Source organism: Euprymna scolopes, chromosome 26 (assembly GCF_053919585.1).
Source record: "Euprymna scolopes isolate OS-2025 chromosome 26, ASM5391958v1, whole genome shotgun sequence".
NCBI classification, from domain to species: Eukaryota; Metazoa; Mollusca; class Cephalopoda; order Sepiida; family Sepiolidae; genus Euprymna; species Euprymna scolopes.
The window spans coordinates 88365045-88389358 of record NC_136507.1 but is presented as its reverse complement, the minus strand read 5'-3'; the positions used below and the strand labels follow the sequence as shown (position 1 = coordinate 88389358).

Genomic DNA, 24314 nt, shown 5'->3' with positions numbered 1-24314 from the left:
TTAAATTCTAAGATCTTATATCGTTTTGCCTTGGTTCAATATTATAAACAAACTGTCATTCTTAGCTTGAGTCATAGCAGAGCATTTTCAAAATCACAAACACCTGTTTAACACATCTGCACCTCACAAGTGCAGATCAAGTTAGGCACAAGGTTCATTAATGTAGAAGCCCCCAGCTCTTTCAAAAGAGGCTACGTCATTGTGCCACACAAACACAATTTTTAAAGGCGAAACTGCTTAAAAACGGTCAAATTCGCGAAATTTGGCTTTAAAAAGATCAGGCAACGTAGAATAAGAATATGAGAGTAACCTCCCTTTGATTTAGCCTTGTTTTCGAATGTCATTATAATAATATATGATAATTTCTGTATTGGTGTGAGAAAATAACTCGTAATTTCGACGTGCAGACAAGAGTAAATGAAAGATTGTCTCTTACAATGTGATTTTATTAGTCGTATTGAACTATGTAGCACAATATTACTTTATGATTTATTTATTTATTAATACCTATTAATTCATTTTATTTGGGTCAATTCTATATTTAAAATACAATGGATGCTATTTTCATTTTATTTATTTTAAAATTAAAACCGACTTTCTATAAATAGACGAAATTACCCTATCCTCAACACGAGGAACGTGTTGGATGGCTTGGAGAGATAGCCTCCCATTATTTTTAAATATTTCGTCAGAGTTTACATCAAATGAGAAATATCCTCATGTCAGGGTCTCTGCAAACTCCTATACAGAAATAGCGAAGACACCCGACAGGAGTATTTAGTAGGCATTAATGATGTAATGATTCTAATATTTTCCCGATTCCGTTACAATTACTGATTCCAATTTTTTTTATAAATCTCTAAATATTTAACTATAGAGTTGATATTTTTCCCGCAAAAACACACGTTAACGTAAAACAAGTTAAATGCGCAGATATTTTCTCAAACGTAAAAATAGATTGGGGGGGGGGGTGATCAGAAGATTTTAGTTTTACTGGTAGTTTAAAATCAATAAATATTTATTATTTTATCATTATTACCAGCAATGAAAGATTAAAAAAAAAATCAAATAACAAAAAAGGTAAGTAAAGGAATCCTTTATTAGCATCGAAAAATAGATACACATTATTCCTATAGAAAAATTCCGATTTTTCCGATTCCCGATTCCGATTAATTTTCCCAACACTAGTAGACGTCTAAGTTCTCTCAAGTTGACATTCAGATTAAGACCGTTGTCTGAAGGCTGAAGTCTCTATGTATTATTCAAGAGCCAGCTGACTATGTGTTAGCATGTTAAATCTTTAAAAATACAAAAAAAAAAAAGAAAAAAAGAAAAGAATCCTACAAAGTTAGAATTATTTAATTACAGTAACCACGAAAATATAATATATAAAATGTAGGAATTATTTACGATTTTTAATGTTTTCATGTATTAATTCAAAGCATTTTTTTTCAATCTGAAAGACGTTTAATGCTTATTTAATTTATCATTTCTTAACTATTTCTCTACAAAGAAAGGAGCAAAAGAAACTTTGCTTTAATAGTGCTCCAGGAGCATTAATTTTTTACGGGGAGGGGCGTTTTTTGTATCGCCCTGAATGCCCCCTACGTTTTTATTTTTTAACTACTCACATAAAAGAGGAGAAAATTACACTATTCAACATTTATTTAGTTTTTGTTATGGTACCCGGACAATATCAAGTAGATATGATTTTTTTACATAGGCGTCACCACTTATCAAGACCTATAGCCCACTCAAGGTTAAGGGTTAAATAGTTTAGAGTAGTCAAAAGGACAACTGTAATCGATAGTAATGGAAGTTCGGTAAATTTGTAAACTTAAGTGGAACGGCTAATCAGAAACTTGTTCACGTTGGACTTGAAGACAACCATATTATAGACGGCTGGAAAGCAGGAAAACGGAAGACAATTCCACAGGCGTGCAGTTCTAAGAAAGAAGTTTAGATCATGGAATCTATGTTTAGGTTTAGGCACAGATAAAGAGTGGGATGAATTATTGATAGTGTTTTCAGGTAGACGAGTGTTTCTTGTGAAAGTTTGGCGAGGGGGGACAATAGATTGAAGCTCAGTCGAACACTTTCCATGAAAATAACGATAAATCAGAGACAAACTCGCAAAATCTCTTCTGTGAGATAGAGGTTGCAGCGAAGAGAAAAGGGCATCTCTCACGAGGCCACGAAGTCTGTTTTGAACCCTATCAAGGCAGGACAAGTCTTTTCTAGCAGCTCCTGCCAATATGTGGCAACGGTATTCCATCCTTGGACGTATCTGGCTCTTATATAGGTAGAGAATTAGTAGACTATTAAATTTGATACAATATACTTAATACATACCTGCATTCGGCGGTTGGATAATTTGGACAACTGCTATAAGTACATGGTGCAACAAAGCAATACACAGTATGACATCTTTTGTTCAACGCTGTAAAGAAAAACAAACAGACAATATATTTACAAATAAATGTGAAGGGATATCCACAGTGGCAGGATGAAGTTTTCCTGCGTGACAGAATTACACGAACGTAAATAGAGGGTGGGGCAGAGCAACTTGCTTATTTAAATTTAATTGATATATAACAGGGTTCGTTTTTCATATACAAATACATACAGAATGTATACTTATGCATAAAAATCATATAACATGCCAGTTAGTAGGAAAATATTTAAGAAATATGGTTTGTGGCCATGGAGTCGACTCAAATGATACAGGTTATCATGACCCTGCACCAGTAAGTAGCGATTAAGTTAACTGGTATGAATTCTAGTAAGGATTATATATTTACATACAACATGTCAGGATAACCTAGCAGCAAACGGAAAGAAAAACATGTGATTAAGGGTTACTTTCTTAAACAAAACGCATTGAAAATATAAGATGTTAAATGATATTACACAAAAATGATGTCACATGTTCGTGGAACAAAACAGTTTTCTATACTCTGTGTCTGTAAGCGAGAGACACCGCATGCGTATAGACCTGTTGAGAGAATCTAAGTGAATGTAGCCTCGAGATTCTGCCTATACGTGGCTACCTTGTTAGAAAAATAATTTAAGAAGTAATTAGAAATAGATACTGGGCTCTCTTCTTATGGACAATAATTCCCTAATAAAACGTTCAAAAGTCAACAAGTCTCTATTATTTTCCTATGCAGAAGCTCAACAACTACAGGGGTCAAGGGCTACGCATTGAAAAGCGACGATTGAAGAATGAAGATCAGCGACCACGCACGTATGTAAAAATACTTTGTTTTGTGGATTGCCTCTTGTATCTCAAATTCATTGGTGACACATGTGCACCGTACGTGTTTTAGCAAGACCGTCTTAAAAGACAAGATGGCCGGTGAGCAAAAATAATTTAATCTGCTGACGTCATCACGGATAGTCCATACCGGTGACACCGGTAGTCACCGGTAGGCATTCGTAACGTCTTGAAGTCAGTGTAATATTTCTTTTTTTATTAAAATGCCTTCACGGTGCATCGTTCCAACTTGCTGAGGAAATTATCGTAAAGGACCAAAAAGTGACAGTATTTTCATTTCCGAAAGATAAAGAATTATAATGCAGTAAAAAAAAAAAAAGATTTTACACCATTTCCATTCAGCAAAGTAAGTTTTAACGTGCTCCCCCCTGTATTTAACACGATGTAACTATAATTTAATTCAATATTATCATCCTAAATGTTCTACCATTCAAAAGAAGAAGCTTCAAATAAATTGCTAATATTAAAAAAAAATTTTTTACAGCATACAAAACTAATGAAAATGCGAGACAACATCGACTCTTTAAAACACGATTTTTTAAGCTGTTGACACACGTTTAAAAATCTAACAAAAATTAATTTTCCTGAAATTTTTCAATATTTAAAAATAAATTATGCCGGCTGATAAAATTTTTAAACTTTTTTTTAAAGCTAGAAAGATAAAATTTAAAAATACTTATTTTATGTATATATATATATGAAACTAAACTAAAAAAAAAAAAAAAAAAAAACGCGCGTTCACTCGTGGTCTTAAACAGTCTTGGCCTTCGGGACCAGATCAAAGTGTAGTATCTGTTCTCCAGATGCTGCATTCTATTTCTTGTTCTCTTTCGGTGGAGGAGAAATCCTTCACAACTGAGACAATTTTTTATTTTTGTACCTTTTCTCCACGTTAAAAAACGACACTGGTGTCTAACTCTGTCCCGTGGGGTGGCATAGTAAATAAGTACAATTCATTTCATTAACGTAATTGGGTTTGTATTACTGTACACAGATTCGAAAAAGTTGTCAAAAACAAATATATAACAAATAAATGTTATCAAAGGCAAGATAAGTTACTTTTCTACCAAATATTTTTCGTGTTTTTATTCAATGTAACATGTTTATTCAGCTCGAAAAACATAGTGTTTACCGATGTATTCGAAAATTCAAGATGGCGTCTGATTCTCTCTTTAACACGGTAAGTTTGGGATAAGGTGTTATAAATAAAAAACTATACAACATACTATTAAAAACCCGCCGAATATATGTCAACCTATGTCACGGTAACATATATTGAGCGAGTTTTTAACAGTATTTTATCCGGTTTTGTATTTATAACACCTTTTCCTAAACTTACCGTGTTAAAGAGAGAATCAGACGCCATCTGGAATTTTCGAATACATCGGTAAACACTGTTTTTCGAGCTGAATAAACATGTTACATTGAATAAAAACACGAAAAATATATCCAGTTTGGTAGAAAAGTAACTTATCTTGCCTTTGATAACATTTATTTGTTATATATTTGTTTTTTGACAACTTTTTCGAATCTATGTGTACAGTAATACAAACCCACGTATTTTAACAAACTGAAAATATGGATATAAAAAAATGATTTTGCATGTTATTTTTGTTATGTGGTGAAATAATCTTAAATAAGAAACATGATTTTTTTCTTTAGGTTAATTTTTTTACTGTGCAATATTTCATGAATTTATTAAAAATATTGTTTTTGATTTTGAAAAAAATATTGTGGTTCATTTTGATTTAAAAATATTCATTTTGATTAAAAAATATTCATTTTGATTTAAAAAAATATTCATTTTGCTTTAAAAAAAGTTTAATTTTAATATTTGTTTATTGTCTTAACTCATATCAAATGTTTTGCTTGTGTTCTGCTTCAAATATTCATAATCTTACATGCATAATTTTCATTTAATTATATTAAATAAACTTCAAGTTTATTTCAAATCAAATCGTGTTCCTTCACTTTTTTAAAATGTAATTTATAAGTAATTAAAGAACGCATTCTAATCTTTAAAATCTATAATACAACGAAATATTCAATTGCTTATAATATACTTAAACAAATAACTTGTGTTTTTTTTAATTATTTTTTTATTATTAATATTAGATGAGTTTCAGTATAAATCGTGTTCTTTCTTTATTTCTTTATTTTAATCCAATTTTGAAGTTTTGTAACGCTGTCTGTAAAAATTACTGTTCATTATTGACAGTCTAAGAGTTCCACATATCTTGCTTGTTGGGACCTCGGCGATGACGTCATTTTTTCAGCTGGCCGGCCATCTTTATAACGAAGGCCACGGTTTTAGTAAAAACAACTTGTGCGAACGGTTTAACATGAAAATGTTAGTTTTTTTTTATATTCCATTTTCACCCTAACAAGGCACAGTGCCACTTTGATGTAAGGGCTACTATCCGGGTCATAAGCTGCAGGGTAGCTATGTAGGGAGTTGAGCAGCAAGATGTCTGTTCAAATTACACGTAAACTTCTGCATGTCAGTACAGTTGGGGAAGCAGGAACCCGGAAGTCCAAGCAGTTCTGTGGGAAAAAAACTATTACAGTAGAAGGCCTTCTTATATCTAGAGATCTCTATTGTATAGGGGTAGGATTTAGCTGCGGTTCGGGTTTGTAGGAGTATTTACGTCGAGGAGGTACACGGGCTTGTGGTTCTTCGGAGCATCCACCATTAAATTCTTGTAGAACAGGGAAAGGGATGCAACATCTCGTCGATGGGACAGAGGCTGAAGCCTTGATGAGATTTCAGGACCTATCAGGTTGACAACTCCCTTTTGAGCACTGTCCAGGAGTAAGAGACTAGTAGCGGATGCACGAGCCCAATGTGATAATACTCCACGCATGAGCGAATGATACTTTCAGTCGTAAGTAAGTTTCTAGCACGGAAGAGAGAGCCCACCTTGCTCGCAGCGGCTCTACCAATGCTCTCAATGCATTTGTTCCAACTCATATTCCCTGTGAAGGCTAAGTCGAGGAGTTTGAAAGAAGTACTTTCAGGTAATGTATCTTTAGCCATAGCTATTGGTGATTGGAAATGTTTCTTGTAATTATTGAAGGAAACAAGCTTAGTCTTGACAGCATTGAATGTGATCATTTGACATCCTCAATATGCTTTCAACACACGACTGATCTGGCTTGAGAGTGACATAATTCTCATTCTGTTCACATTTTAACGATGTTAATTTTTGCTTCTATAGTTTTAAGCAATGATGATTCTAATTAATTCGAATTAATTAGTAGTGGTAGTGTACTGAAGAATAGACATGTTGTCTACTAAAAAAATGCACATTCAAAGTGGGGACAGACATAGTGATTAGTAAGGTGTTTAGCAATGGACCTGTTTTTATCAGGAGATGATTTATCTGTTATTCAACGATATATATATATATATATATATATATATATATATATATATGATGAAAATAATGGAAATAATATTTCGACAAAATAGAGAAATAAAAAGGAACAAACTGTGTTATGTGTCCATCAACGGTTCGTCTTTAGTTCATCCAGGGGAAGTCTCGAAATAATGACGAAACGTTGATAAACGCATAACAAGTTTTGTTCCTTTATATATATATATATATATATATATATATATATATATATATATATTATATATAATCTTATTTGTAGTATTCTGAATTTTACTGGGTTTATATAATTCAGTAATCGTACATATACCAATACAGTTTCAGCCAAAAAGAGATAACTTAACTGTAAGCTACAAAATTATCATATTTCATAATTGAGCATTCACATGCTGTTTTAACAAAAAAACCAAGATTTCAAAGAATGGGTTGATAGAAAAAAAGTGTATTTCATTGTTAGTTACAATTGTTTCAAGACCATTTGGACAAATTCAAACATTATGTCGTTTAAAAATTTTCACAAAAACAGCCTTTCTTCAGACGTATTGAATAAAAAACACTTTAACAATAAAACACCATGGAAAACATTTCCCTTATAAGGAAAGGAAAACAAGCGAAACTATTTTACTTCTGTCGCATCCTTGCAAAGTATTTTTTAAAGATTTATATATTTACCTATTTTCGTATCTCTATTTTTAAAAAAGGGGGTTCAAACTAAATATCATACAATGTTACCACTAATTACCTATGTCCGTTTAATATGTTTTATTAATACTATTCATTGATTTCATAAATTAGATTTCTATATTTCTTTATTTAATTTAACTTATTTTTTTAATTTATTTTATTTTTTTAATCCGGACTAATCAACTAAGTTAAATCGTTACGATTCTGTGTTAGTTTCGTATTAGGAATTTGCTTTGTTTATTCACAAAAATATCGGCTAAATTATTTATGTGATTTAAGGAAGGTTTTAGTTTAAAACTTATTCAATAAGAAGTAAAGTTTAACATTACTTTATATTTAGTTCGTTCTTATTCTTCATTAAAAATTAAGTATCTCATTTTATTTTTTACTTTTATTTTTTGTTTTTATTTTTTTCTTCTCTCCTATTAAGATTTACGATTATCGGATATTTTAGATGTAGAAGGGAGATACTTCTGTAAGTTTGGAATTTTAACGATTTAGTTAAAATTATAAGTTACCAAAATCCTAATAAGTATTCATAACGATGAAGGGGAAGTAACCAAAGCCGTTCGATGTTTCTAGTTTGGTAAAATTCCTAATATGAATTTATTATTTATTTATTAATTAAACATATACACATGTATGTACACAAATACCTTTTTAATTGATAACCAACAAATAAGTGTGTTGAAAATGCACAAGTACATGCATGTCAAACGACTATGTGCTCTCATGTGTTATCTTTTGTGACACTTCATGTAAAACTTATTTTTTTAATAATTGTTATTTTTTAATAATTGTTATATTTTTAATAATTGTTATTTTCTTAATAATTTTTATTTTTTAATAATTGTTATTTTTTAATAATTGTTATTTTTTAATAATTGTTATTTTTTAATAATTGTTATTTTTTAATGATTGTTATTTTTTAATGATTGTTATTTTTTAATAATTGTTATTTTTTAATAATTGTTATTTTTTAATAATTGTTATATTTTTAATAATTGTTATTTTTTTAATAATTTTTATTTTTTAATATTTGTTATTTTTTAATGATTGTTATTTTTTAATAATTGTTATTTTTTGATAATTGTTATTTTTTAATAATTGTTATTGGTTAATAATTGTTATTTTCTAAATAATTGTTATTTTTTAATGATTGTTATTTTTTAATATTTGTTATTTTTTAATATTTGTTATTTTTAATAATTGTTATGTTTTAATAATTGTTATTTTTTAATAATTGTTATTTTTTAATATTTGTAATTTTTAAATGATTGTTATGTTTTAATAATTGTTATTTTTTGATAATTGTTATTTTTTAATAATTGTTATTGGTTAATAATTGTTATTTTCTAAATAATTGTTATTTTTTAATGATTGTTATTTTTTAATATTTGTTATTTTTTAATAATTGTTATTTTTAATAATTGTTATGTTTTAATAATTGTTATTTTTTAATAATTGTTATTTTTTTAATAATTGGTATTTTTTAATAATTGTTATTTTTTAATAATTGTTATTTTTTTAATAAGTGCTATTCTTTGATAATTGTTATTTTTTAATAATCGTTTTTTTATAATTGTTATTCTTTAATAATTGTTATTTTTTAATAATTGTTTTTTTAATAATTGTTTTTTTTAATAATTGTTTTTTTTTAAATAATTGTTATTTTTTAATAATTGTTATTTTTAATAATTGTTATTTTTTAAATAATTGTTATGAAAATACAAAAAATAATCAATAATCAATAAATACATGTGTTTTAATCATAAAAAGACAAACTGACATGGCGTACTAATAAAACATGGCGTACTAATAAAACATGGCGTACTGACAAGTACGACAAATAAAACAGAACAGAAAATATCCATTCAAGGGAGATATTCGTTTATTTTTTTTTTGTAGACGAAGATGGCTGATTTAAGGCTCTTATCTAAACGTATGCCAATATCAGAAAAATCGTAAAAAAGTTAAGATATTAAGCGTATCTTAAATTATATGTTATTAATCGACACGTGCCAAATAAATGACTGATGCTCAAAATGTATCAACATTTTGATCTTTCCCTTCACTTAAATATTTATCAACATAAAGGAAATCGTTTTCTGAAATTTTAAATATTTATTGAGTTATTATCACTTAATATAATGAACCCATTATATATTTATAAAAAACTCTTACTAGAAATTTATAATTTTGTGTAAACAAAAACATATTTACATATAAGAAAAATAAAATGCACGAACTGTATTTTGTTTTTTCGTGAAAAGCGTTATATATTGTAACAAATAAAAATATTTAATTTTTTAGCAAGATTACGAAAACGCCGGAAAGGTCTGTGTTAATAATATCGTTATAACTCGAAGAAAAATTAATTTTCTCGAACTACTTATATTATCATCGAATTAAGCATTTTTTCAATATTTCTACAGCAAAAAAAAAAAAAAAAATCAAAATATTTAATATCTTATAAGGTTACACTTTTAGGGTTAATTTTCCATGTAAGATTCCAATGTTTCCATGAACGCATGAACGTGTAAAAATCAGCGTAATAAAGTGTTTCTCTGATCTTGCAAATAATTGTAAATTATGAATATCAAGAACAGAGAAAAATAATTTAAAAATTGTGGAAGATTAAGAGAGCCATTCATTAATTTAACTACTGAGGCACAGCGTTAAAAAACGCACGCATTTTTTATTCTCCTACCAACTAAACTCATACCTAGAAAATTTTTTAGAGAATTATAAAGAAATCCTTTACTTGTGTGTATTAATAAATATCTTAATTAAATACGCTGTTCTGGTTTAATCACAACAAAAATAAAATAATTAAACGAAATTTTAACGCTTAGGGTGATCCGTATTTTGGTGAACACCAGAGCCATTTCTGTTACATTTTCAACGGGAAGCTTTATTTGTACTACAAATTGTCTTTTATGTTTATTTTGTATTGTTTGTTTTAAAACGTAATTTTCATTAAATTCGGTACCGTATAAAGTATATTTACTCATTATCGTTGAAATAAGTGATAATTATTTTTCCACAGATTTTTAAAGTAAGTTCAATTGGATTGAAATTACAATAAAATGTGTTTTTTAAAAACATTGTTAACTGTAATTTTTTAACACGGAAATATGCATACTTTTTTCAATTTAGAAATATCCTTCGGTCTGTAATCTTTCAAACACAATGCAAATTAAGATGAAAACAAAAACAAATAATTATGATAAACCTATGTCAAGACACATAGGAAACGTTTTCCAGTTATTTTTTGCCCTGCCGTCGAGCAATATGCTTTAATCTAGCAACGCCGGGCATATATATATATATATATATATATATATATATATATATATATATATATATATATATATATATATATATATATATATACTAGCATTTCAGCCCGGCGTTGCCCGCGTGTTTGGAGATGTATGCTGAGCTAAAAAAAAGAAAAAAAGAAAAAAGGGCAATTTTTTAAAACTTCGACCTCTATTATGACCATTTAATATTTATTGTTTTGGGTTCAAATTGAGTTAGTAAGTTAGGTCCATGTCAAAGGAATCTATATCTAAAATTTCAAGTGTTTAGACCCAAAATTTTCGAAGGAGTTTGGTAGAGTTCTAAAAGGTGACATCGTTGAACTTTGACCCTTTAAAAGCCAAATTTCTGGCCGAAACAGTTCACATAGATCTCCCCAAATCTCAGCACCAGGTATATCAAATTTCGAGTCTGTCGACTAAAAATTGACAGAGTTATTGTGTAGGGAAATGTACACACAGAGACACGTTCACTTATATATATATATATATATTTATATATATATATATATATATATATATATATATATATACAGAATAAATATATATAAGTACAGACGGTCGGGTTTCAATCCTGGCTAGCCGCACTGATGAGCTGTGAAACAGCAGAACAGTACTGTATGTGGATGACTATATATATATATATATATATATATATATATATATATATATATATATATATATGAATATAAATATATATATATATACATAAATATAAATATATATAAATATATATAAATATATATATATATATATATATATGAATATAAATATATATATATATATACATAAATATAAATATATATAAATATATATAAATATATATATATAAATATATATACATCTTAATATATATATATATATATATACAAATATATAAATATATATGCATAAACATATACATAATATATATACAAATATATATATAAATATATACGTAAGTAAATATATAAATATATGTATAAATATATATATAAATGTATATATAAATATATGTATAAATATAAAAATATAAATATATAAATATATATATATATATATAAATATTTATATAAGAAAATTAAAACTGTAAGTTAAACTTTACAATGAAAATTTATTGTTCGACTGAATACACCAAAAAACAATTTTCAAAGTCCTTATTCCGCAGAGTTTCAAAGAATGTTATTCTTATTATTCTTCTCATCCGAGGACATAAAGAAATCAGCAAATTATATTTGGAGCACTTTCCGGTTTACAACATCCGGTTGCGCATGCGCGCATTACCTGCGCACTGAAATATTAACGTTATTATTTCGAAATTATTATTTAGCGTGGGAAGAGTTATAACTTATACGTAACACAGAAATGAACGATGTAAAAAAAAAGCAGATATATCAAAATTATAATTTAACTATAATAAGTATTATGGTATCTGTTCAGTGCCCATTTACCTATAACTATGACCAACCACTTATAATTCAGTAACTATATTTTTTACTCAAAAATAATCAATTATAATAAACAGAACGACTCACAGAAATCTATCTATATTCTTTTTTTATCTTAATATACTTTCATAGACATGTTTCTGTTAAAAAAAATATTTTCTTTACGTCACAAGTGTTACGCTCATACATTAATTCCATAGCTAATATAACATACTGACCAAACGGGTCAGGGGTAGTCTAGTATATATATATATATATATATATATATATATATATATAGGGGTCAGTATCACGAGCGTGCGTGGGTGTCTAATAATCTTTCTCTAAGTGTATTATCTCCACTTTTCTACTGTCATTTTTTTCTTTATTTTTTGTTTTATCTTATCTCATAATAGTGTCTTTTGGCCTACAATGAATTGTTATGTGGGAGGCTAGCTGTCAGTCGAGAAAGACGGAAAGCAAACATCACTGAATAAGCCAATCTATTTCTATCTTATCTTTTATTTATTAAAGTTATTTAACATACCCCCCCCTCTGTTGATATCTATGGTGACCTATTCAAAGTGCGTTACATTTTATATCTACTAACATTCACTCCAATTTTTATTCCACGCGCATGAATCAGAGGGGGTTGCTGTTGTAGTACTGACTTAACAATTGCATTCATGATCTAAAAGTTTCATCTCTCTGTTGCAGATATTGACGGTGTAAAGCATCATCTGTCATGCATGTTCGTCAGAAGCTGAGATGTGCCATTGAATTCCTCCATGTAGAAAAAAATTGAACCGATCAACATTCACCGGTGCCTGTAGAACGTTTACGAAGCCGATGCAGTTGATGTCAGTACAGATAAGAGATGGGTTCGTCGATTCACGAGTGGCGACAATTCAGCAATTGTCACTGTCCAACTCCCCTACTCCCCGGGGAGTTGGTCCCCATTTCCCCGTCACTCCTCACATTAAAAATCGGCCTTGCGCCTAATTTGCTTACAATCTACTAGTTAGCCAGTTATGTACAAATCCTAAGAGCGATAGGGGTCTTCTATCATGTCTGAAAATGACAAAAAGCACTGCTGTGAAACTCAACCGATCCAAATTATGACTATATATATATATATATATATATATATATATATATATATATATATATATATATATATATATATATATATATAAACTGAGTTAAAGGAATAAATTATTAGATGGTCAACATCACGAATTTTGGAACATAACTTTTGTCATTTATTCTCTATATTGCTCTGTAATTACATTGAGCTTCTTAAATAAGGATTGATATATACTATAATAAAATATTTTTATACAGAAATATATATATATATATATGTATATATATATATATATATATATATACATATATTTCTGTAGAAAAATATTTTCTTATAGTATAAGCTCATCATGACACTAGTATTCTAAACTAATGGTATAAACAGCACCTGAACGAACACCCCTAAAAATAAGCCAAATCTGACAGGTCCGCGGTCATGAGAATTTTGAATTTTTACAATATGTTTAATTTGTCTTAAGTTAATGTTCAAGAAGCTCAATGTAATTACAGAGAAATACAGAGAATAAATGACAAAACGTTATATTCCAAAATTCATGATGTTGACCATCTTATAATTTATTCCTCTAATGCAGTTAATATATATATATATATATATATATATATATATATATATATATATATATATATATATATTACAAGCACCCTCAAAATGCATCGCTGGATTACCTAAATAACAGGGACATGCACAGGGTGATTAAAACAAGGTTTCCGGCTACGGTTATGGTCTTTGGTGGTGTTTCAAGTTTAGGCACCGGCCTACAAGTCGATAGAAACCCAGGTCTGGCTTCAGAAAGAGTGCTACGACTTTGTACCCTTATCTAACTGGCTCCCTCATCCCCCAACCTTAACTCCCTGAACTACTTCCTTTTGTTATACGCCGAGAACATCACAAACATGACCTCCCACAACACCAAAGCCAGCCTCATCACCGGTATCCGCCGAGTATTCGCTGAGCTCCCGCCAGCACTTGTAGAAAAGGCATGCTTCTAGTTCCGGACCCGCGTCGAGGCGGTGGTTGAGGCTGAAGGCGGCTACATTGAATAGATGTCAGTTCTACCACATAATTTTGTTAACTGAATTAATTATTTCAATAAAAATTGTAAAATAAAGCTGCAGTGTTGTTTTAATTTTTTTTATAGCTTCACCTTGTACAATTATAATCAAAATGTATTTTTTTTATAGCGTCACCTTGTACAATTATAATCAAAATGTATTTTTTTATAGCTTCACCTTGTACAATTATAATAAAAATTGATTTTTTTATAGCTTCACCTTGTACAATTATAATAAAAATTGATTTTTTTATAGCGTCACCTTGTACAATTATAATAAAAATTGATTTTTTTATTGCGTCACCTTGTACAATTATAATAAAAATTGATTTTTTTATTGCGTCACCTTGTACAATTATAATAAAAATTGATTTTGTTATTGCGTCACCTTGTACAATTATAATAAAAATTGATTTTTTTATAGCTTCACCTTGTACAATTATAATAAAAATTGATTTTTTATAGCTTCACCTTGTACAATTATAATCAAAATGTATTTTTTTATAGCTTCACCTTGTACAATTATAATAAAAATTGATTTTTTATAGCTTCACCTTGTACAATTATAATAAAAATTGATTTTTTTATAGCCTCACCTTGTACAATTATAATAAAAATTGATTTTTTTATTGCGTCACCGTGTACAATTATAAAAAAAATTGATTTTTTTATAGCTTCACCTTGTACAATTATAATAAAAATTGATTTTTTATAGCTTCACTTTGTACAATTATAATAAAAATTGATTTTTTTATTGCGTCACCTTGTACAATTATAATAAAAATTGATTTTTTTATAGCGTCACCTTGTAAAATTATAATAAAAATTGATTTTTTTATTGCGTCACCTTGTACAATTATAATAAAAATTGATTTTTTATAGCTTCACCTTGTACAAATATAATAAAAATTGATTTTTTTATAGCTTCACCTTGTACAATTATAATAAAAATTAATTTTTTTATTGCGTCACCTTGTACAATTATAATAAAAATTGATTTTTTTATAGCTTCACCTTGTACAATTATAATTAAAATTGATTTTTTTATAGCTTCACCTTGTACAATTATAATAAAAATTGATTTTTTATAGCGTCACCTTGTACAATTATAATAAAAATTGAGATTTTTATTGCGTAACCTTGTACAATTATAATAAAAATTGATTTTTTTATAGCTTCACCTTGTACAATTATAATTAAAATTGATTTTTTTATAGCGTCACCTTGTACAATTATAATAAAAATTGATTTTTTTATAGCTTCACCTTGTACAATTATAATAAAAATGTATTTTTTTATTGCGTCACCGTGTACAATTATAATAAAAATGTATTTTTTTATAGCTTCACCTTGTACAATTATAATAAAAATTGATTTTTTTATAGCTTCACCTTGTACAATTATAATAAAAATTGATTTTTTATAGCTTCACCTTGTACAATTATAATAAAAATTGATTTTTTTATAGCTTCACATTGTACAATTATAATAAAAATTGATTTTTTTATTGCGTCACCTTGTACAATTATAATAAAAATTGATTTTTTTATAGCTTCACCTTGTACAATTATAATAAAAATTGATTTTTTTATAGCTTCACCTTGTACAATTATAATAAAAATTGATTTTTTTATCGCGTCACCTTGTACAATTATAATAAAAATTGATTTTTTTATAGCTTCACCTTGTAAAATTATAATAAAAATTGATTTTTTTATTGCGTCACCTTGTACAATTATAATAAAAATTGATTTTTTTATAGCTTCACCTTGTACAATTATAATTAAAATTGATTTTTTATAGCTTCACCTTGTACAATTATAATAAAAATTGATTTTTTTATAGCGTCACCTTGTACAATTATAATAAAAATTGATTTTTTTATTGCGTCACCTTGTACAATTATAATAAAAATTGATTTTTTTATAGCGTCACCTTGTACAATTATAATCAAAATGTATTTTTTTATAGCTTCACCTTGTACAATTATAATAAAAATTGATTTTTTTATAGCTTCACCTTGTACAATTATAATAAAAATTGATTTTTTTATAGCGTCACCTTGTACAATTATAATAAAAATTGATTTTTTTATTGCGTCACCTTGTACAATTATAATAAAAATTGATTTTTTTATTGCGTCACCTTGTACAATTATAATAAAAATTGATTTTTTTATAGCTTCACCTTGTACAATTATAATAAAAATTGATTTTTTATAGCTTCACTTTGTACAATTATAATCAAAATGTATTTTTTTATAGCTTCACCTTGTACAATTATAATAAAAATTGATTTTTTTATAGCTTCACCTTGTACAATTATAATAAAAATTGATTTTTTTATAGCTTCACCTTGTACAATTATAATAAAAATTGATTTTTTTATAGCTTCACCTTGTACAATTATAATAAAAATTGATTTTTTTATAGCTTCACCTTGTACAATTATAATAAAAATTGATTTTTTATAGCTTCACCTTGTACAATTATAATAAAAATTGATTTTTTTATTGCGTCACCTTGTACAATTATAATAAAAATTGATTTTTTTATAGCGTCACCTTGTACAATTACATTAAAAATTGATTTTTTTATTGCGTCACCTTGTACAATTATAATAAAAATTGATTTTTTATAGCTTCATCTTGTACAATTATAATAAAAATTGATTTTTTTATAGCTTCACCTTGTACAATTATAATTAAAATTGATTTTTTTATTGCGTCACCTTGTACAATTATAATAAAAATTGATTTTTTTATAGCTTCACCTTGTACAATTATAATAAAAATTGATTTTTTTATAGCTTCACCTTGTACAATTATAATAAAAATTGATTTTTTTATAGCGTCACCGTGTACAATTATAATAAAAATTGATTTTTTTATAGCGTCACCTTGTACAATTATAATCAAAATGTATTTTTTTATAGCTTCACCTTGTACAATTATAATTAAAATTGATTTTTTTATAGCTTCACCTTGTACAATTATAATAAAAATTGATTTTTTTATAGCGTCACCTTGTACAATTATAATAAAAATTGATTTTTTTATTGCGTCACCTTGTACAATTATAATAAAAATTGATTTTTTTATTGCGTCACCTTGTACAATTATAATAAAAATTGATTTTTTATTGCGTCACCGTGTACAATTATAATAAAAATTGATTTTTTTATAGCTCTACCTTGTACAATTATAATAAAAATTGATGTTTTTATAGCTTCACCTTGTACAATTATAATAAAAATTGATTTTTTTATAGCTTCACCTTGTACAATTATAATAAAAATTGATTTTTTTATAGCTTCACCTTGTACAATTATAATAAAAATTGATTTTTTTATTGCGTCACCTTGTACAATTATAATAAAAATTGATTTTTTTATAGCGTCACCTTGTACAATTATAATCAAAATGTATTTTTTTATAGCTTCACCTTGTACAATTATAATAAAAATTGATTTTTTTATAGCTTCACCTTGTACAATTATAATAAAAATTGATTTTTTTATAGCTTCACCTTGTACAATTATAATAAAAATTGATTTTTTATAGCTTCACCTTGTACAATTATAATCAAAATGTATTTTTTTATAGCTTCACCTTGTACAATTATAATAAAAATTGATTTTTTATAGCTTCACCTTGTACAATTATAATAAAAATTGATTTTTTTATTGCGTCACCGTGTACAATTATAATAAAAATTGATTTTTTTATAGCTTCACCTTGTACAATTATAATAAAAATTGATTGTTTATAGCTTCACCTTGTACAATTATAATTAAAATTGATTTTTTTATAGCTTCACCTTGTACAATTATAATAAAAATTGATTTTTTTATAGCGTCACCTTGTACAATTATAATAAAAATTGATTTTTTTATTGCGTCACCTTGTACAATTATAATAAAAATTGATTTTTTTATTGCGTTACCTTGTACAATTATAATAAAAAATGATTTTTTTATAGCGTCACCTTGTACAATTATAATAAAAATTGATTTTTTTATTGCGTCACCTTGTACAATTATAATAAAAATTGATTTTTTATAGCTTCACCTTGTACAATTATAATAAAAATTGATTTTTTTATAGCTTCACCTTGTACAATTATAATAAAAATTGATTTTTTTATTGCGTCACCTTGTACAATTATAATAAAAATTGATTTTTTTATAGCTTCACCTTGTACAATTATAATTAAAATTGATTTTTTTATAGCTTCACCTTGTACAATTATAATAAAAATTGATTTTTTATAGCTTCACCTTGTACAATTATAATAAAAATTGATTTTTTTATTGCGTCACCTTGTACAATTATAATAAAAATTGATTTTTTTATAGCGTCACCTTGTACAATTATAATAAAAATTGATTTTTTTATAGCTTCACCTTGTACAATTATAATAAAAATTGATTTTTTATAGCTTCACCTTGTACAATTATAATAAAAATTGATTTTTTTATTGCGTCACCTTGTACAATTATAATAAAAATTGATTTTTTTATAGCGTCACCTTGTACAATTATAATAAACATTGATTTTTTTATTGCGTCACCTTGTACAATTATAATAAAAATTGATTTTTTTATAGCTTCACCTTGTACAATTATAATAAAAATTGATTTTTTTATAGCGTCACCTTGTACAATTATAATAAAAATTGATTTTTTTATAGCTTCACCTTGTACAATTATAATAAGAATTGATTTTTTTATTGCGTCACCGTGTACAATTATAATAAAAATTGATTTTTTTATAGCTTCACCTTGTACAATTATAATAAAAATTGATTTTTTTATAGCTTCACCTTGTACAATTATAATAAAAATTGATTTTTTATAGCTTCACCTTGTACAATTATAATAAAAATTGATTTTTTTATAGCTTCACCTTGTACAATTATAATAAAAATTGATTTTTTTATAGCTTCACCTTGTACAATTATAATAAAAATTGATTTTTTTATTGCGTCACCTTGTACAATTATAATAAAAATTGATTTTTTTATTGCGTCACCTTGTACAATTATAATAAAAATTGATTTTTTTATTGCGTCACCTTGTACAATTATAATAAAAATTGATTTTTTTATAGCGTCACCTTGTACAATTATAATAAAAATTGATTTTTTTATTGCGTCACCTTGTACAATTATAATAAAAATTGATTTTTTATAGCTTCACCTTGTACAATTATAATAAAAATTGATTTTTTTATAGCTTCACCTTGTACAATTATAATAAAAATTAATTTTTTTATTGCGTCACCTTGTACAATTATAATAAAAATTGATTTTTTATAGCTTCACCTTGTACAATTATAATTAAAATTGATTTTTTTATAGCTTCACCTTGTACAATTATAATAAAAATTGATTTTTTATAGCTTCACCTTGTACAATTATAATAAAAATTGATTTTTTTATTGCGTCACCTTGTACAATTATAATAAAAATTGATTTTTTTATAGCTTCACCTTGTACAATTATAATTAAAATTGATTTTTTTATAGCTTCACCTTGTACAATTATAATAAAAATTGATTTTTTTATTGCGTCACCTTTTACAATTATAATAAAAATTGATTTTTTTATAGCGTCACCTTGTACAATTATAATAAAAATTGAGATTTTTATTGCGTAACATTGTACAATTATAATAAAAATTGATTTTTTTATAGCTTCACCTTGTACAATTATAATTAAAATTGATTTTTTTATAGCGTCACCTTGTACAATTATAATAAAAATTGATTTTTTTATAGCTTCACCTTGTACAATTATAATCAAAATGTATTTTTTTATTGCGTCACCGTGTACAATTATAATAAAAATTGATTTTTTTATAGCTTCACCTTGTACAATTATAATAAAAATTGATTTTTTTATAGCTTCACCTTGTACAATTATAATAAAAATTGATTTTTTATAGCTTCACCTTGTACAATTATAATAAAAATTGATTTTTTTATAGCTTCACATTGTACAATTATAATAAAAATTGATTTTTTTATTGCGTCACCTTGTACAATTATAATAAAAATTGATTTTTTTATAGCTTCACCTTGTACAATTATAATTAAAATTGATTTTTTTATAGCTTCACCTTGTACAATTATAATAAAAATTGATTTTTTTATCGCGTCACCTTGTACAATTATAATAAAAATTGATTTTTTTATTGCGTCACCTTGTACAATTATAATAAAAATTGATTTTTTTATAGCGTCACCTTGTACAATTATAATCAAAATTGATTTTTTATAGCTTCACCTTGTACAATTATAATAAAAATTGATTTTTTTATAGCTTCACCTTGTACAATTATAATAAAATTGATTTTTTTATAGCGTCACCTTGTACAATTATAATAAAAATTGATTTTTTTATTGCGTCACCTTGTACAATTATAATAAAAATTGATTTTTTTATTGCGTCACCTCGTACAATTATAATAAAAATTGATTTTTTTATTGCGTCACCTTGTACAATTATAATAAAAATTGATTTTTTTATAGCTTCACCTTGTACAATTATAATAAAAATTGATTTTTTTATTGCGTCACCGTGTACAATTATAATAAAAATTGATTTTTTTATAGCTTCACCTTGTACAATTATAATTAAAATTGATTTTTTATAGCTTCACCTTGTACAATTATAATAAAAATTGATTTTTTATTGCGTCACCTTGTACAATTATAATAAAAATTGATTTTTTTATAGCGTCACCTTGTACAATTATAATAAAAATTGATTTTTTTATTGCGTCACCTTGTACAATTATAATAAAAATTGATTTTTTTATAGCTTCACCTTGTACAATTATAATAAAAATTGATTTTTTTATAGCTTCACCTTGTACAATTATAATTAAAATTGATTTTTTTATTGCGTCACCTTGTACAATTATAATAAAAATTGATTTTTTTATAGCTTCACCTTGTACAATTATAATAAAAATTGATTTTTTTATAGCTTCACCTTGTACAATTATAATAAAAATTGATTTTTTTATAGCGTCACCGTGTACAATTATAATAAAAATTGATTTTTTTATAGCGTCACCTTGTACAATTATAATCAAAATGTATTTTTTTATAGCTTCACCTTGTACAATTATAATTAAAATTGATTTTTTTATAGCTTCACCTTGTACAATTATAATAAAAATTGATTTTTTTATAGCGTCACCTTGTACAATTATAATAAAAATTGATTTTTTTATTGCGTCACCTTGTACAATTATAATAAAAATTGATTTTTTTATTGCGTCACCTTGTACAATTATAATAAAAATTGATTTTTTTATTGCGTCACCGTGTACAATTATAATAAAAATTGATTTTTTTATAGCTTCACCTTGTACAATTATAATAAAAATTGATGTTTTTATAGCTTCACCTTGTACAATTAAAATAAAAATTGATTTTTTTATAGCTTCACCTTGTACAATTATAATAAAAATTGATTTTTTTATAGCTTCACCTTGTACAATTATAATAAAAATTGATTTTTTTATTGCGTCACCTTGTACAATTATAATAAAAATTGATTTTTTTATAGCGTCACCTTGTACAATTATAATCAAAATGTATTTTTTTATAGCTTCACCTTGTACAATTATAATAAAAATTGATTTTTTTATAGCTTCACCTTGTACAATTATAATAAAAATTGATTTTTTTATAGCTTCACCTTGTACAATTATAAAAAAAATTGATTTTTTATAGCTTCACCTTGTACAATTATAATCAAAATGTATTTTTTCATAGCTTCACCTTGTACAATTATAATAAAAATGTATTTTTTATAGCTTCACCTTGTACAATTATAATAAAAATTGATTTTTTTATTGCGTCACCGTGTACAATTATAATAAAAATTGATTTTTTTATAGCTTCACCTTGTACAATTATAATAAAAATTGATTTTTTATAGCTTCACCTTGTACAATTATAATAAAAATTGATTTTTTTATTGCGTCACCTTGTACAATTATAATAAAAATTGATTTTTTTATAGCGTCACCTTGTACAATTATAATAAAAATTGATTTTTTTATTGCGTCACCTTGTACAATTATAATAAAAATTGATTTTTTATAGCTTCACCTTGTACAATTATAATAAAAATTCATTTTTTTTATAGCTTCACCTTGTACAATTATAATAAAAATTGATTTTTTTATTGCGTCACCTTGTACAATTATAATAAAAATTGATTTTTTTATAGCTTCACCTTGTACAATTATAATTAAAATTGATTTTTTTATAGCTTCACCTTGTACAATTATAATAAAAATTGATTTTTTATAGCTTCACCTTGTACAATTATAATAAAAATTGATTTTTTTATTGCGTCACCTTGTACAATTATAATAAAAATTGATTTTTTTATAGCGTCACCTTGTACAATTATAATTAAAATTGATTTTTTTATAGCTTCACCTTGTACAATTATAATAAAAATTGATTTTTTATAGCTTCACCTTGTACAATTATAATAAAAATTGATTTTTTTATTGCGTCACCTTGTACAATTATAATAAAAATTGATTTTTTTATAGCGTCACCTTGTACAATTATAATAAACATTGATTTTTTTATTGCGTCACCTTGTACAATTATAATAAAAATTGATTTTTTTATAGCTTCACCTTGTACAATTATAATAAAAATTGATTTTTTTATAGCGTCACCTTGTACAATTATAATAAAAATTGATTTTTTTATAGCTTCACCTTGTACAATTATAATAAGAATTGATTTTTTTATTGCGTCACCGTGTACAATTATAATAAAAATTGATTTTTTTATAGCTTCACCTTGTACAATTATAATAAAAATTGATTTTTTTATAGCTTCACCTTGTACAATTATAATAAAAATTGATTTTTTATAGCTTCACCTTGTACAATTATAATCAAAATGTATTTTTTTATAGCTTCACCTTGTACAATTATAATAAAAATTGATTTTTTTATTGCGTCACCTTGTACAATTATAATAAAAATTGATTTTTTTATAGCGTCACCTTGTACAATTATAATTAAAATTGATTTTTTTATAGCTTCACCTTGTACAATTATAATAAAAATTGATTTTTTTATAGCGTCACCTTATACAATTATAATAAAAATTGATTTTTTTATAGCGTCACCTTGTACAATTATAATCAAAATGTATTTTTATAGCGTCACCGTGTACAATTATAATAAAATTTGATTTTTCGCCTTGTAAATTTTCTTTTTAATAATGAAGAAGAAACATAACAAACCTCATTATTTCCCTCTACGTGTTGAGTATCTACGTGCAAACACCTTTATGCGTCCTATGACACCCCCCTTAAAACATTCAATGCATATAAGATTTCCATGAAATTAAAACCATAAAAAGACACTAATTCAGAGAACTTTTAAACAAACAGCTTATTATTAAAGGGCGTAATAGGAGAATAGTATGAATAACATTATTTATATGGGGTTATTAGTATAGTAAAAACGTACGTCATTTAATATTAAAAAAAAACTCGAATCTTCTTACTAGTATATATATATATATATATATATATATATATATGTGTGTATATGTGTGTGTGTGCGTGTGTGCGTGCGTATGTGTTTATGTGTTATTTTTTACGGTGGCGAAGTCGTTAAAAGATTGTGATGACGAACTACGTCATTTTAGTGAAAGTCTGTGTGTCTGTGCACATTTCCATACGCAATAACTCTGTCAATTTATAGTTTACAGACTCGAAATTTGATATACAGGATACTGATATTTGGGAAAATCGATGTGGCTGGATTTGGGCCAGAAATTTCGCGATTAAGAGGTCAAAGTCCAATGATTTGACTTTTGGGACCTCTACCAAACTACTCCGACAATTTTAGGTTTAAACACAGGAGATTTTAGATATAGGGTCCTTAGACATGAATCTAACTTAATAACTTGACTTAAGACCAAAACAATAAATTTTAAGGGGTCATAATAGGGGTCAAATTTTAATAAATTGACAGTTTTGTTTTTGCTCAACATACACCTCCAAATACCCGGG

General features: G+C 25.9%; 3 long non-coding RNA genes across 3 annotated transcripts in view; 2 read left to right on the top strand and 1 right to left on the bottom strand.

The window, feature by feature from the left end:
- Window positions 1–24314, top strand: part of LOC145248245 (uncharacterized) — a 166289-nt gene that overhangs the window by 68848 nt on the left and 73127 nt on the right. The window lies entirely within an intron of this gene.
- Window positions 1–24314, bottom strand: part of LOC145248243 (uncharacterized) — a 35400-nt gene that overhangs the window by 5625 nt on the left and 5461 nt on the right. The window contains exon 2 of the long non-coding RNA XR_013863344.1: window positions 2353–2440. This is a non-coding gene — a long non-coding RNA (uncharacterized LOC145248243). The remainder of the gene's footprint in view (window positions 1–2352; window positions 2441–24314) is intronic.
- LOC145248246 (uncharacterized) overlaps window positions 2940–24314 on the top strand; it is a 24590-nt gene continuing 3215 nt past the window's right edge. Inside the window, exon 1 of the long non-coding RNA XR_013863347.1 lies at window positions 2940–3247. This is a non-coding gene — a long non-coding RNA (uncharacterized LOC145248246). The remainder of the gene's footprint in view (window positions 3248–24314) is intronic.